The 13,189-nt window shown below is 37.9% G+C and overlaps 1 protein-coding gene across 9 annotated transcripts in view; it reads left to right on the top strand.

Moving 5' to 3' along the window:
* Nucleotides 1–826: 826 nt before the first annotated feature.
* Nucleotides 827–13,189, top strand: part of LOC6045179 (NPC intracellular cholesterol transporter 1 homolog 1b) — a 30,142-nt gene continuing 17,779 nt past the window's right edge. For 3 of the 9 annotated variants that reach the window (XM_038259930.1, XM_038259923.1, XM_038259922.1), the window contains exon 1: nt 880–1,070. The gene's annotated coding sequence lies outside the window, so the exon portion shown is untranslated. Of the gene's footprint in view, nt 1,071–1,136; nt 1,266–1,286; nt 1,741–13,189 lie in introns of those variants that run through there. The other 6 variants (XM_038259926.1, XM_038259925.1, XM_038259931.1 and 3 more) reach the window with 6 other exon arrangements.

The raw sequence follows: 13,189 nt of genomic DNA, 5'->3' as shown, positions 1-13,189 counted from the left end.
CTTGATTTTCTCATTTTTTTTGTTTTGTTTATTTCGTAATATTTCAAAAAACATAACATGCTGTTGCAACTCTTTTTGTGAATAAAAGTTAATTATAAAAATTTCGTTTTAAATTTGCACTATGCATAATTAGGCCGTTGCAAATATTTTTCAAAGTTTATGTCCCCCCCCCCCTTAAAAATCGCTCCGAAAAATCAGGGGGCAAAACAATTTTTTTTTTTCATAAAACTTCAAAATTTTAAAGGAAACAGTTATCTTATCAACTGAAAACAATTTTAAATGCATTTTCCCGCGTTTTAAATCATATTTAGCATGTGTGAGATCTATCAAAAATAAGTTTTTTTTCGGCGAAAATATAAAATCTCTTCAACACTTGGATATTTTGAAAACATTTTACAACACTTTTTCCATTCAAATGTTAATACCATGGCTTGTAATTTCATTTTTTATAAATTTTTATTTTATTGCTCCCCCCTCCCTCGACTTTGGCCAGAGTCGAGACACATAAACTTCAAAAATTATTTGCAACGGCCTTAGAGGAGGATATAAAAAAAAAAAAAACAAGAACAGTGCGTCTCCATAATCTTGTACCTGGCAGATTGAAGCATAGATCAATTCAGCCATCTAGTCAAACATAGGTAGTGTCCAGCTGCCGCCACTGACTTCCAGATGGCAGCACCATATCAACGTTACTTCATTCTGTAACGCCAATCAAGCGTCCAATGACCAACTGTTCATTCATTCAAGAAATGAATTTAACCATTTTTCCATCTCCTGTTCGTCCTAACAACATCTGCTCCTTCCCATCCATATTCTACGCTTACGCTATACGCTTCGGGAAGTTCTTCTACGCGCCGGGCGTGTGACTAGAATCTTCACCGCCGTCGGTCCGCCAGTCGCCGAGTGAATCTCGACGGAGGCGGACGTGGTTTTTGGGTTCGGTACGTTGAACTGTTTTTCGCGAGCTCAGTGCTATAGATTCATCGGTACAGATATACATGTCGCTAGTAGTGGAGAAGGGGACTGTGGTACAATTTCGCGTTATTATTGGCACTGTGTTTTTGTGGACGGTAGGAAAAACGTTACAGTGGTGTTTATTTTCGTTTTCTTCCCAAGGGGGCATCATCAGCTGTTGGGTGTTTGCGTGAATGTGTCTTTGTGAATCATCCAATCGATACTGTGCGCTGCCGCTGGGACGCAGCGCTTGGCAGTCCGTAGACTGTTCTGTACACAGTAGTTAGATTCTGAATGAAATTCAACGACCGGTGATTATCGAGCATTATTAGCAAACAATCATAGCGCCAAATCGTCGTCTATGAACGTTACGTAACCGCCGTTGAGAGTTCTAGAACCGTTCTAGAACTTGATTGTACTATACCAAGTAAAACTTTCCACAGGTCGACCCCTAGTCGACTTCGACCTGTAGGGCTCGAAACAAGTTCTGCAAGCCAATTTCTCGCTAACCTCGTGCTCTCGACAAGTTAATTACACAGCAACGAAACACAAAGAAGTTGCTGGAGAAAAGAGTCACGGACATCGAGACTGCCCCCCTCTAGTGACCATCAATCAACGTGGTCATGCAGGACCAATCTGACCTTATCAGTTCAAGTAGTGTTGAAGAACTTGCGGCTGTCGACGCCGATCAGCAAGATAAATGTGAATGGGTTAAGCCGCACGGTGGCAGTCTGGTCACAGCCGTTGATGACGCGTAATTGAGTGGTGATTGATAATACGATGGAGGTGATCAAGGTTCAAGGTTGTGGTGACCCCGGCGGGGCACGTGAAGAGATATGAATGCACTACCGCTTGTAAGGTTGGACAGAAGAATTGCGATTCGATCGATATTGGTAGCTAGGTGATGCAGCAGAAGTAAACAATAATTGTTTCTTGCGAGCGTGTTTGTGGGTCGGGATGGCGGTGAATAAATTTGAATAGAATTAAAGCCGGTCTTAGGTGACCTTTTGCATTCTGTTTAGAATTTTGCGATTACAGTCAAACCCTGGTGGTTGGTCACTTTTTCGTTTGACACCCGATGGTTTGACAGCGTCAAATTGAAAAATAAAAATTTAAACAAAATAATCCATGCAATTTCAAAAGAAACAATTTTGCATCATCAGTTTTTCCATACAAGCCTCCATACAAATTTGGGGGCAGGTCAAGTAAAATGGGTATGTAATTGTATGAAATTCTGTATCTTGAGAATTCCCAAAATATGTATTTTTTTGATTTTTTTAGGGTACTGAAAAATACATCTTTCGAATGCAAAATATAGTTAAGGGACAATGATTTTTTGAAAAAATTTTGTCTTTTGGAAAACATCGAAAACCTGCACAAAAAATTATTTAAAAATCATTTTTCATGCTAAATTGATTTTGATTCCTTTTTTTTTGGATAAAACGAATCGTTTTTATGTTATATCTACTTTTAGGAATAAATGGCTGATTTTTTTTTGTTTTTTTTTTAATAATTCTTGAAAGATAAGCACTTCTGAAAAAATCTATTTTTGAATAGTTGAAAAAGTCCTATAGGATTTTTTCTCTCACGGTTCTTTAAACATCGGGCAATTAGTTTCTGAGATTCTCACAAAGAATGCAAATCGATGGAAATGAACTTCCACTAGTGTCATTTAATAAGCCTGTAATTTTTAACTGACGATATCTCGGAAACTCTTGGTTCGATTAACATTGTAAGTCATTATTAAAAATGCATTTTTTGCGAAATGAGAAAAATTCTAAGGTTGGTTTTTATCAAATCGTATTCACTATTAAAAAGATATTTAAAAAAAAACATCATAAAAATAATAACTCAAAACAGTCCCATTAAACAATATTTATAACATTAAATTAGTCATTGTTAGTCATTGTTAAAAATTTAAACCTTTGCGAAATTTTATAATCCTTTTAATTTTTTATTAAATTTCGTCTAAAATATGAAAAAAAGGAAAATTATCACATTTTGGACCTTTTAAAATGTTAACCTCTATTTTAATACAGTCCAGTCTCGATTATTCGAAGTTTCGATTATCCGAAGTTCGATTATCCGAAGTATGGGATTTCGGATAATCGAATCACGAACAAAAAAAAAATCGTATTTTTTGATTTTCTTGTTTTTAACATAAAATTTGAGTTCTACGACACCCTTTTAGTCAAATTTGAGTTGTTGATTGCCTTTTAAAAAATAAAATGCATTTTTTCAATATTGCATCACCGCCATTTTGGCTGCCACCTTGGATTTAAAAATTCAGAATAACTTTAGCGTACTTAAGGGGTCATAATTATGCTCAACAATCAAACTAATAAGCAATATATTTTAACTCTCGTTTTAACTGCTTAATTTCAGATAATCGCCAAATGCAACTTGTTATGTCCAGTATCAAAAATCATAAAGTATGATACCCATATTGCCCCAACTCTTTCGGTTCGGCAAATGTCCCCCCATCGGAACATTCGCGGAACCTCCGGCCATGTCCAGTATCAAAAACCATAAAGTTTGATACCCATATTGCCCCAACTTTTACGGTCCGGCAAATGTCCCCCCATCGGAACATCCGCGGGGCCTCCGGCCACTCCGAATTGTGGCCACCACTGCCGAAATGTCAAATTTTATGTCCAGTATCAAAAACCATAAAGTTTGATACCCATATTGCCCCAACTCTTACGGTTCGGCAAATGTCCCCCCATCGGAACATCCGCGGGGCCTCCGGCCACTCCGGATTGTGGCCACCACCGCCGAAATGTCAAATTTCATGTCCAGTATCAAAAACCATAAAGTTTGATACCCATATTGCCCCAACTCTTACGGTTCGGCAAATGTCCCCCCATCGGAACATCCGCGGGGCCTCCGGCCACTCCGGATTGTGGCCACCACTGCCGAAATGTCAAATTTCATGTCCAGTATCAAAAACCATAAAGTTTGATACCCATATTGCCCCAACTCTTACGGTCCGGCAAATGTCCCCCCATCGGAACATCCGCGGGGCCTCCGGCAGCTCCAGTCCAGGTGGTGGCCAGTTGCAATGATCGACTCCCGCGACTGGCATGTCTTAGCTGGTCCTTGCCTCCAAGACATCTGCTCCCGGACCTCCATTCCGTCTGCTACCGGGCCACCAGGCCATCTGCTTCTGATGTGTTCTCGTCGACGTCCAGCAATAGAATGAATTTTCTGGACCGACCGAGCCGAGTTTTGTTGACTCGTCGACGATCCAAAAATTATGAGGTGGAGTGGGGGTGATTTTAGATACATCAATCTCACGTCTCTCGATTGACTGATTGGGAAACGTTCGTTCATCCAACCAGCGTGCACCAAAAAGAGGGGAAATTTGCCGAGAGGGGAATTCGTCACGTAACGTTTTCGCTTCGCGAAAATTTTGGATTGACACCACGTATAGAAACCTTAGGACAAAGTTCTTTGTCAAAATGACAGTTGAGCCAGTCCGTTTTGCGATGCCTGTCCGTCAGGTCGCATGTTTTTTCGCGTCGTTCGTCGTCGGTGATTATGTCGGGTGAGTGCGTGCGTGTGTGTGTGTGTGTGAAGGTGCGGCTGGCTCTGGTTGTCACGATGACAGTCGAGGCAGTCCGTTTTGTGGTCACCTGTATGTTTGTCTATTCCTTTCTATTGACGTGGCTTTTTTTCTTCTTAGTTAGATTGTAAAGTTCAAATATCGCGATCGTCTTTCTCGTTATGGCCTATCTACAATCACTTAGCTTAGAAAATTTCACTTAGCTTAGGAATTTGAATCAATGGAAATGAATCTGAGTTTCTACAATGGAAAAGTAACCAAATTAGAAACTGACGTTTGGTTTGGAAAATTTCAAAATCTACGGTAAGTTGACGTTTCCATATCAAAGGTAAACAAACAACTGCATAGCAACGTATATCAGCCCAGCAAGTTTTCTAAGTTGATTGTGGATGACGAACGTAAGTTGCAGACTTTCCTAAGTAACTACTTTACTTAGATGTTCTAAGCTAAGTGATTGTAGATAGGCCATTAGTCAGTCGGGTTTCTTTGTTCTATGATTCGCGATTGTTTCATGGGAAGATTCGTTTTTAACTGCGTTAGCATAATATAAATTATATTTGACCTTTCGTTTCCCGCGAAATCACCTTTTAGCATTATAGCTCGTAAAGCACGGTGACAAATATTGTTTCAACGCGATTGTTCAAGTCCTTCAGATAACTCATAACTCATCAGTAATTAATTGGTCGCTCATCTTATAAAAACTTAAAAGTATAAATAGTCTCAGGTCAACTCTACGTAAATGTGTTACGCTGAGTATAATATTTCACCTTTTAATTACACACAATTTTGATTCTATCTTTCCACAGCCGGCTGTCTAAGATTGAATCATTTATGCTAAACTTAACACCAAATAACCGGGAATAGTCTCATCCGCATACTCCGACTGATTGCCTTGAGAATGCATAATACATCACACCATTAAACAAAATTTATTGATTATTGGGTCGCATCATCATCCTCTATGTTGAATCCTGGCCATTACCCTTACCCACTAACAAAATCCCAAGTAGAAGTAGTTTTCCGGCACACGCGGGGGTGTGGATATCGTATAGAACCCACCCTTGGTAGCAGCCTGTGCTAACTAACATTCCCGTCCCGTTCCCTCGAGATCTACAAACTGACATGGCGGGCGCCGTTGGTGGCCAATGACTGTTTCCTATTCGCACCGGCTCTAGTTTTGATGATCGTGATGTTTTATCTTTTCAGCGCATTCATGCATGCTGTTGATAAGGGAAACATCATTTGATCGTTGAAGCGTGTGACCGGTTGTGCTGATGGGATATTATGGTCCTGTTCAGCAACGGAGAAGGACAACCATGGGTGGTCTCTCATGCTCATGCTCATGCTCATGCTCATAATTATGCTCAACAATCAAAAATTAGACATCAAAATTTTTTTTTTCGTTTTTCGATTATCCGAAGTGAAATTTTTCCGAGGACTTCGGATAATCGAGTCTGGACTGTATTTTAAAATTATTTTTTTAAGATAATAAAAATTTAATTGGATTAACATTTTAGTTCCAAATAACAAGGTAAAATTAAATTCAATGAGAAACATTTTAAGGTTGGTTTTTATCAAATCTTTTTCACTACAAAAAAAATATATAACTCGAAACAGTTCTATTAAATAAAGTTTATAATATTAAATATGAAATATAACTAAAAATTGCCTTTTTGTTCCTTTTGTTCAATTTTTATCAAATCACATTCGCTATTAACATGATTTTTCTGAAAAAAACAGCATAAAAAATATAACGGCGAACCGTTTCATTTAAACTAAATTTATACATTAAAAATTGAAAAATTTGATGTTAAAATTGAGAATAAAAAAAAAATGTTTATGATTCGATTATCCAAAGTCCCATACAAACTTTCGGATGCTCGAGTCTGAACAGAACTAATTTTTAGGAAGATTTTTTTTTCTTTTTCCTGTTCTTAATTTTTTTTTCTTGTTCTTAAAACCATTTTCAGTCTAAGTTTAAAAAGAATCTTCTAAAAAAATTTTCTGAACATATTTTTTCAAGCTGTATTTTTTTTTTGCATAAAAACCAACGCTTTGAAATCTTCACAAATTTGATTGAAAAATATTGCTAACATATCAAATTTCGTTCAAACATTCTTCTGTTTACTATTGTACTTGACCCTATTGCGACCTTTTGCAAAATTACGCCACTTTCTGTTCAAGTGCAGTTTATCACGCAATTTAGTCGAGTGAAACACTATCCTCTTATCAGGGAAGCTCCATTTGTTCGCATGAGTGCAATTATATGGTTGCAAAACATATCCCATCTGACGTTACCTCCTGGAGTCCTTTTTAGAAAAACTGTATAGATTTATAAATATGATTTATTTTTCTTTGTGATTTTGTTCAGAGTTTATCCAGCTTAAATCATGCTTTCAAGTTCTCTAGCCAATTTTTTTTAAATATTCAAGGCTGCAGATTTTCTAACGGTTTCTACAGCCTAGCTCATAGCTAAAACAAGAAACTCTCATTTTGAACGCGTGTTCAAAACCGATGTTTTTTTTGTTTTGGGTCACATCCTCCATAAATAAAACCAGTTTGGATAGAGAAATGGTGTCCAAAAAGAAAAACGGAATAATTATGGTGGCATTTTCGGTATCCATTAGGTAATTTCCAGCTGTGGACAAAGGTTTCAAACTGGATTGTAACACAATACCTTTCAAAGCGCGGCAGGGTTAATCAAACTAATCGCGTTGGAGGCTAAACAAAGCCGCGATAACGATTGAGGACGTTCATGCAGTACTGCTCGTTTTGTCTTTTTTGTTGTTACTTTCAATATGCTGAATGATTTTTTTATAATTTTTATTTTGAAAGAGTTAGTTATCCATTATATTTTTATTAAATATCAATATTAATTATTTCAACGATCATCTTTATGCTGCAAAATGTGCACATCCAACAACCTGGAAGTTTCGATGAGAGACTGTTTCCACTGGCGCGAATCAAACTTGCTAATGGCTTTCCAGAGTGTCGTGGTTTATTTGCATAATCATGCCGTTTTTCAGAGAGATATTTTTCTCCACACTGGAACAGATTCGCATGAGTCGATAGAATTGGTGGTTTTGCTACGCCTCAAAACACAAGCCGTTGCAATGCGGAACAGCTAGACTGGACTGATTTGCCGAATTCGAGAACATTCCGGCTGACCGGGGTATTCCAGATTGAACTGGAACCGGTGACCCGACGAAGAGGGAGTAGTGTGGTTCACTGATAAATAAAAATTTTAGCACAGTCCAGACTTGATTATCCGAAGGTTTGTATGGGGCTTCGGATAATAGAATCATGAAAATTTATTCTAAGATTTTCTTCAGTAGTTCAAAATTTTCATGTAAAGCGGTAATTCCTAATAAATCTGAATTTCATAAATAAATAACTCGGGGTAAGATACTATCAGCAAAGTCTTTGAGTAACCTTTGTTTTGGCAATCTTCAGTTGTCAATCAATCAATACTACGTGGTATTTCAAAACAATCCCGATGATTCATACAGTCTAAGCAATTCGTTGGACTTTGCAATGCCAATTCATGCTCTTTTTGTGTTCCTGGATCCATTCGAAACTTCCATTACGACAATTATCCTTTCTTATTTGTAATGAAGCCATGACTCACTAACATAGCGAATATCCGCGCGGTCGTCTTCGCGCCATTCGTTGCAAATCTAAGCAAATTGTATAGCGGATAAAAAAAAGTGCCGGCCCGATGAGATTCCGTTTTTTAATCGAACCAAAAGCGCTATATGGCGATGAAGGTCTAAAGGTGAGATGGGATCTTGGCGAACCATTTCGCGGCTGTTGTTTGCCGTTCCGATTGAACCAATTTCTCGCTATCGGGAATTCCGCGCGATTCGATGTCCGAAATGGATTTGCGTGTTTCTATGTGCTGCTGATTTGCAAATTGGTGGTCAACAAATTGGAAATTCAAAAATGTTAAAATGAATAAATAAGAAGCTTTGCGCTTTATATAAGGAAAAAAAATCATGGAATATATAATCTTGGTATTAGACCGGTTTTGTTGTTTTTCATCTGTTGTTTATATTTTTGCCACTTTGGGGACCAAAACTGATGAAAAATGGAATTGGCTGAACAAGATTCCGGTTTCTAACGTAAATTGGCATACGAACGTTTAATTTCAGGTTATGGAAAACTGCCAGTCATGGTTTGTTGGAGATATTCTAACATGATGATTGCATGGCACATCCTCTCTAAATGAGTGTAATTGGAGTTATCGGACGCGAAACACGAAGTGCTTAAAACGTGTGATTATATGGTGTTGTGGAAAGTTACTTGTCATGAATCATCACATGAAATTAAGTCCGATTTGTAAAGTTTGATAGGGAAGAAATTCACGTGAGATTTTTTTTTTCAACCTTAAGGCTCCTAAAGGTGTCACTCCCGGTCTGTCATTTGGGTAATTCTCTACCAACTCACACGAAATCGGGAAAAGTTGCCCCGACCCCTCTTCGATTTGCGTGAAACTTTGTCCTAAGGGGTAACTTTTGTCCCTGATCACGAAACCGAGGTCCGTTTTTTGATATATCGTGACGGAGGGGCGGTACGACCCCTTCCATTTTTGAACATGCGAAAAATGAGGTGTTTTTCAATAATTTGCAGCCTGAAACGGTGATGAGATAGAAATTTGGTGTCAAAGGGACTTTTATGTAAAATTAGACGCCCGATTTGATGGCGTACTCAGAATTCCGAAAAACGTATTTTCATCGAAAAACACTAAAAAGTTTTAAAATTCTCCCATTTTCCGTTACTCGACTGTAAAAATTTTGGAACATGTCATTTTATGGGAAATTTAATGTACTTTTCGAATCTACATTGTCCCAGAAGGGTCATTTTTTCATTTAGAACAAAATTTTTCATTTTAAAATTTCGTGTTTTTTCTAACTTTGCAGGGTTATTTTTTAGAGTGTAACAATGTTTTACAAAGTTGTAGAGCAGACAATTACAAAAATTTTGATATATAGACATAAGGGGTTTGCTAATAAACATCACGAGTTATCGCGATTTTACGAAAAAAAGTTTTGAAAAAGTTACTTTTTGCGTTTCTCTTTGTTTCGTCGTCCGTGTCTGTCGCGGGTGACCATGAACGGCCATGATCGATGACGACCAACTTTTTCAAAACTTTTTTCGTAGAATCGCGATAACTCGTGATGTTTATTAGCAAACCCTTATGTCTATATATCAAAATTTTTGTAATTGTCTGCTCTACAACTTTGTAGAACATTGTTACACTCTAAAAATAACCCTGCAAAGTTAGAAAAACACGAAATTTTAAAATGAAAAATTTTGTTCTAGATGAAAAATGACCCTTCTGGGACAATGTAGATTCGAAAAGTACATTAAATTTTCCATAAAATGACATGTTCCAAAAATTTTACAGTCGAGTAACGGAAAATGGGAGAATTTTAAAACTTTTTAGTGTTTTTCGATGAAAATACGTTTTTCGGAATTCTGAGTACGCCATCAAATCGGGCGTCTAATTTTACATAAAAGTCCCTTTGACACCAAATTTCTATCTCATCACCGTTTCAGGCTGCAAATTATTGAAAAACACCTCTTTCACATGTTCAAAAATGGAAGGGTCGTACCGCCCTCCGTCACGAGATATCAAAAAACGGACCTCGGATTCGTGATCAGGGAAAAAGTTACCCCTTAGGACAAAGTTTCACGCAAATCGAAGAGGGGTCGGGGCAACTGCTGTGTGAGTTGGCGGAGAATTACCCATTTAGGAAAACATTCTAATCTTGATTCAGAATGTATCAATCAAGAGATGGTTTGCTTTGTGTTGTTCGTAAAAACAATTGTGTATAAATGTATACCATGTGTGTGTGTGTGTGTGTGCAACCAACCAAACGGGACCACGCGGCCGCTTCTTACAAATTGAGTTGTTTCCATGTATTTTTAGATCTACATTCTATACATGCAAATAACTCGCATAGGCAATTGGAAGGTGTTAGCTCTGCCGAGCTTCGGTGACCCATTTCTACGCTGGCTAGCCGAGCGCGAGGTACTTCAGCTTTACCGACAAGCCCCGCCCTGAAGAACGTTTGCACCAATCGGATTCAAACGTTATTTAGAACTTCCGAACCCTTGTCAAATGGACAAGGACCCAGCGCGTATATAGTTGATGGTGGTAACAGTATTCCTAATTCCAGTCATAGCTCACCAAGTCGCGATGGCCTAGTGGTTAGCATTTTTTTTTTTGCTTACCAATCCAAAGGATGGGGGGTCGAACCCCGACTCGAGCGACTTTGATTTTTCGTTCATGTTCAAAGTTTCAAGATTTATATTTCCTATACTTTCACGTTGGGAGCAGATGGGAATCGAACCCAGGACCATTCGCTTACAGAGCGAACACCGTAACCAGTCAGCCACGGCCGCTCCCTATTGTGTATAAATGTATACCATATGCAAAAAAAGCAAGCTGCGAAAAACGCATTGGAAGTTTGTCCCGCACATAAGGCTACGTGTTAAGTTTTCTAGATTTCCTCATGATTTCTAGAACAAAGTAGGGGAACTATACCCTTTTCCAGCCTATTTCTATTATCAGCCTATCAGCACTTTGATCATGATTTACAGCTTTTATAAAGTGTTTTTGACTGTTCCAAAGTAATAAATAGCTCAAATTAAAGTGAGCAAGCAACTCTCCATTGTTGATACTTCTGAAAATGTTGATTTAATAGCGGAAAACTGCAAAAGTGATGAGAATTGGTCGAACGGCTTAGAGTGATTAAAATGGGTATATTTCTCCTACTGGATGTTGTATTAGGCCGTTCCAAAAAAATGAATAGTTTTCACATCTTCGGTGCTCACCCCTAGAATGATAGATAAGGATGTCAGGAACAATGTTTTCATACAACAAAAAATTCCCAAAAATGGTTTACAACTCGCGCGCGGGGCTTGAATGAAAAAAGTGCATTTTTCGAGTATTTTTCAGAAATGCGCGTAACAATCACCTCGTGGCGCGGTGGTTAGCGGCTTCGGCTGCCGATCCCTCATGTGCGCTAAGGGGCCCGGGTTCGATTCCCGCCCATCTCCTCTGGGTGTTCTGTGTTTGTCCATAAAAGCTTATGTTTAGGCATGGCATGCATTTAGGGAGAAATTTTTTTTTTGGCTAAAAATTTTCAAAAATCACTCTCCAAAACTAGCCAAAAAAATTTGCAGCCAAAATTTATGCATTCAGCTTATAGGAAATTTTACGGAGATGATTTTGCTTTTTTTAGCATTCAATTTATGTTCACACAAAGCTGAGATATTTGCATTTTAGTGAACAAAAAGTAACGAATTTTCAAAATCCTTTGTATTTAAGCGTTTTTAGCATAACACATTGGCTACTATGATTACAAACGGGAAGGGATATTTTTTGGATATTTTTATTTTGCTCGCTCTAAAACGCTCGTTCTAAACTAACAAAATTTCAACGGTTTTGTTCGAACGCGAATCAGTTCAATACGGAGCGTCGGATCGAGGTGCTCTTTGTTGCGTTGGGTTCGTATAAGCCCAAGGAAGGTTCTTACGCCAAAAAGTGGCAACTTTGGCCACTCTGGAACTGATTCCGGAAAATCTGCAGATTGTATGGAAATAGTTGCATAAAATCAAATTTTGATCATAGGAGGCTGAACAAGGAAAAAGCTAAAAACGTCAACAAGCGAAAAAGGAAAAGACGAAGTTTTTCGGGTAAGGCTTGTTTGTTAATAAAATTTCAGGAAAAAACATGAGATTTTCTCACAATGTGACGTAAACACAAGCTTTTATGGACTATGTCTGTTCAGGAATTTGTTCAGGGGACATTAAACTATAACTTGAAGCCCAAGGCGACCAAATTTGAATGACTTTAGTATGATTGTTACGCGCATTTCTAAAAAATACTCGAAAAAAGCACTTTTTTCATTCAAGCCCCGCGCGCGAGTTGTAAACCATTTTTGGGATTTTTTTGTTGTATGAAAACATTGTTCCTGACATCCTCATCTATCATTCTAGGGGTGAGCACCGAAGATTTGAAAACATTTCATTTTTTTGGGACGGCCTAATGTTGTATGCTTTTTTGAAAGAGCACACGATTTCGAACCAAACTGAATCAATAACTCAAATACGATGTAAATACATATGGGACATTTATGCGATCAGGGGCGTGTGGCAAAAAAAGTTTAAATATGTCGTGATTAATTTTCATTTCAATTTACTATTTTTGGACCCTGAATTCAAAACCATCATTGATAGTCATTGTCTCAAGATTGAATAACACCATTTACGACCTTAATAACACATATTAAAAAAATGCAGTACAATCCAGACTCGACTGTGCAAAGCATCGATTATCAAAAAAAAAAAAAAAGATTTATTTCGAGAACTGTTACATTACCAAATTGATATACTCAAAATTCCGCCATCGCCCTTTTGGCTACCATCTTAGATTACAAAATCCTACAAAGCAGTTTTTAGGTCAAATTTGAACTCAATGACATGAAACTTTTATCAATCTGCTTCAAGGTCAATACACAGTGGTCCAGGTCTTTTCTTTTTTGAAATTCCATATTCCACCTAATTTCGTGACCTGGACCACTGTGCAATGTCACGCAGATTCGGCTACTTAAGCCTATAGCTGAAATTCTTTTTACACCTCAATGCATGAGCGAACATTAC

This window comes from Culex quinquefasciatus, chromosome 3 (genome assembly GCF_015732765.1).
Source record: "Culex quinquefasciatus strain JHB chromosome 3, VPISU_Cqui_1.0_pri_paternal, whole genome shotgun sequence".
Lineage (NCBI taxonomy): Eukaryota > Metazoa > Arthropoda > Insecta > Diptera > Culicidae > Culex > Culex quinquefasciatus.
The sequence above is the reverse complement of the archived record's forward strand: the minus strand, read 5'-3'. Positions and strand labels throughout refer to the sequence as shown.